This window comes from Saimiri boliviensis, chromosome 1 (assembly GCF_048565385.1).
Source record: "Saimiri boliviensis isolate mSaiBol1 chromosome 1, mSaiBol1.pri, whole genome shotgun sequence".
Classification (NCBI taxonomy): domain Eukaryota; kingdom Metazoa; phylum Chordata; class Mammalia; order Primates; family Cebidae; genus Saimiri; species Saimiri boliviensis.
Genome location: NC_133449.1, coordinates 114,003,506 through 114,007,079, shown reverse-complemented (window position 1 = coordinate 114,007,079; position 3,574 = coordinate 114,003,506). Strand labels below are relative to the sequence as shown.

General features: G+C 41.2%; 1 pseudogene; it reads right to left on the bottom strand.

Moving 5' to 3' along the window:
- Window positions 1–1,841: 1,841 nt before the first annotated feature.
- On the bottom strand, window positions 1,842–1,938 carry LOC120362182 (U6 spliceosomal RNA; annotated as a pseudogene).
- Between the last annotated feature and the right edge of the window lie 1,636 nt (window positions 1,939–3,574).

Genomic DNA, 3,574 nt, shown 5'->3' with positions numbered 1-3,574 from the left:
CAAGAGTTTTCCACTGTGGTTGGACCATTTTACACTTCTGTGAGGGGGTTTCACTTGATTCACAGCCTTGCCAATGCTTTTCTGTCCTTTTCGTTTTAGCCATTCTGGTGGGTGGTATTGCATTTGGGTTTTAATTTAAATTTTCTTCATGGCTAATGAAATAGGAGGCATTTTTATGAGTTAAATTTTCTATGATTTTTTTTTCTCAGCTCTTTGTTATGAAAATCTTCAGGCAAAAAAGTTGAAAGGCTGGCATGATGAACATGCATATACTTAGTGTCTAGATTTAAACAATTGTTAGCCTTTTGCTATATTTGTTTCATGTGTGTGTGAATATATATAATTGTTTTGCTGATCCATTGTAAAGTAAGTTGCAATCATAATGACACTGACTCATAAGTACACCAGTATCTCCTAGAAATAGATATTTTCTACATAACCATAAAACTATGATCATATATAACACAATTAACAGTAATTTACTAAGAATACTGTGTAATGGTCCGTGTGCAAGTTCCTCCACTTGTCCCCAAAGTACCCGTAATCTACTTTTCCGAACCAGAAGCCAATCAAGGCAAAATCCTTGCCTTTGATTGTTACAGTGCTTTAAAGAGATCCCTCATCTTCCCCACCTCCCACTCATCACATTGATTTTTTGGAGGGCCAAATTCTATTCCAGTTCTCGATATAAAAATTTTTTTAAACTTCAAAACCTTAGTGGCTTAAAACAATTATTATATTTTATTATTTTGTCACTTATAATCAGGCAAGGCCCAGTCAAACAATTCTTCTGTTTCACATAACATTGACAAGGTCATTTGGTGGTATCCATATAACTGGTCTGGAGGTTCCAAGATGGCTTCTGCATGCTCATGTCCAAGACATTGGTTGGGATGGCAGGAAGGCTGTGATCAGCTGGGACTGCCCACCACAGCATGTCCATGTAGCCTCTCTGCATGGTCTCAGAGTGGTCAGTTTCCTTACATCCTGACTCCTGGCTCTGAGGATGAGTGTTTTGGGAACCAGGACAAGAGCCACATCTCCTTTTATGGCCCAGCATTAAGAGTCACACAGCGTCACTTCCATCAGGCTCTGTTGTTTGAAGCAGTCACAAAGCCCACCCAGATGCAAAGAATTTGCAGCTACGTTTACAAAGCTGCAATGATCTATTCTTCGTCACAAATACTTTGCCTTTCCCTCACATGCAAAACACACTCCCTTTTCCAAGTCTCCTCCAGACTCTCATTCCCATTAAGACACCAGGCTCAGACTGTTTGAGATCCTCCCTTCTTTATTGTGGGCTCCCCATGAGGCTGCTGTAGAAGTCTTAGAAGTGTTACTTCTAGCTGATATGGGCTAGGAGGTATGCCCTTTGGATTCTTCAGGAATTTTGTGTATAACTGAGAAGACACACAAAAAGCACCATGTTAAGTCTTTCTGAGGCCATTAACAAGGGTCTTACAGTTATGCACTGGATTTCCTGAGAGTATTTTCCTAGTATGACTCATGTAGAATGTTCTCCATTCTGATTTTGTCTGCTTGTTTCCTTTTGGTGTCATTTAACTTTTTTCAAATCCCCTTCCCTCACCTCCATATTTCCTACAAAATCGGGTCTAGAGGCTTGATTTGATTAAAGTTGAATATTTTGGCAAGAATACCTTGTAGGTGATTTTGAATACATTGTGTTGCATGATATCTATAGGTATATCATGTCAGGTTGTCCTACTATTAATATGTTAGGTTTTATCACTTGCATATGGGGGTGACCCCCGATCTCTCCATTGCAAAAATGTACATTTTCTTCCTTGTGATTTTCATAGAATTTGTGGGGTGATACTATGAAAAATATGAAGTGCTTCAAAACTTCGTGTCATCTATATGCAGGGACCATGCTAATCATCGTGTCATTCTTCCAATTTTAGTCTGTGCTATGGAAGCATGTCCTGCCCTGGCTTTCATGAATTTGTAACTGTAATAGGTTCTTTGCCTGATGCATGCGGCAAGTCAGTATGCTAAGACATTGGGTTGCAGCAGAGAAAGAGTTTTAATCTTAGGGCCGCCAAGTAAGAAGACAGGAGAAAACCTCAGATCTGTCTCCCAGAGGAGGCTGGGGCTAGGGATGTCAGGGGTTTGAGAATGGGCCAAAGTGCGGAGACGGTTGGTTTGTGAGCAAGTCCAGGGTGACATCATGAGACAGGGAGTAAAGAAGCTGTATCCGTACATAGGTTTGGTTCCTCTGTGGGATCTTTAAACTGGCATCAGCTACTCCACTGTATTAAGGATCTGCTGAAGCCGTTCTTAAACAAAACTCTTCTGATTCTAACATCAGAAATCCCATCTATAGAAACAATGGGGATACAAATGGTCAATATCTAGTGCTACATGAATTTTGGTTACAAGGAAGTGGGTCAAATTGCAGCCTGACTAGTGCTTAATTATAACTGTATTTCTGTCCGGAATTCTTGTTAACCCTGTGAGGACAGCTTCAAATACAGCTCTTCCATCTCTCGTGCCAGCACCTGCTCCTGCTCCAGACGCCTGTTGACTTAGGTTTAGAATATCCCTGAACTGCCTTCACTTCCTTGGTATTCATTTTGCCTGCGTTTGACTCAGCTGTGTTCGTCTTTGCTCCAGATTTGATTTGCTGTCAATCAGATCTCATCTGCTTTCTATCCTCCAGGAATTCCTGTGTACTTCTGGTCTTCTGGTGGCCCTCTTAATTGTGTCCGTGGGTTTTTGTGGGTTTCATATGTGCATATGAAATACAGAGAGACAGAATGTATTGTGTAAAGAGATTCGAGGCAGGAAGGAAGTAGGGAGGTAGTGTGTGTGCTTGTGTTCAGTCAGGTATCTCCAGCCAATCTTTGCTCTTGGGAAACTATATCTCAGGGCAGAAATGAGGATGTGTCACGTGTATCAAATCATTACACTGTATCCCATAAGTATATATCATTATTATTTGTCAATTAAAAACTTTAAAAGGACCAGGTGTAGTGGCTCTTGCCTGTAATTCCAGCACTTTGGGAGGCCGAGGTGGGTGGATTATTTGAGGTCAGGAGTTCGAGACCAGCCTGGCCAACGTGGGGAAACCCTGTCTCTACTAAAAATACAGAAAAATTAGCTGGGTATGGTGGCATGTGCCTGTAGTCCCAGCTACTTGAAAGGGTGAGGCAGGAGAATCGCTTGAACCCGGGAGGTAGAGGTTGCAGTGAACTGAGGTTGCGCCACTGCACTCCAGCCGGGCAATGAAGCAAGACTTCGACTCAAAAAAATTTTTTAATTTAATTTAATTTAAAAACATAAGTATTAGGGGATGAAGATAGAAACCAGGTTGTAATGGGTTGTATTATGTTCTCCCCAGATTCATAGTTTGAAGCCCTAATTCCCAATGACTATATTTGGAGACATCATCCTTAAAAAAGTGATTAAGATTAAATGACATCATAAGGGTTGAGCCCTAATCCAATGTGACTAGTGTCTTATAAGAAGAGAAAGAGACACCAAGGATGTGCATGCACAAAGGAAAGGCCATGTGAAGACAGAACAAGAAGGTGGCTATTGGCAAGCCAAGGTG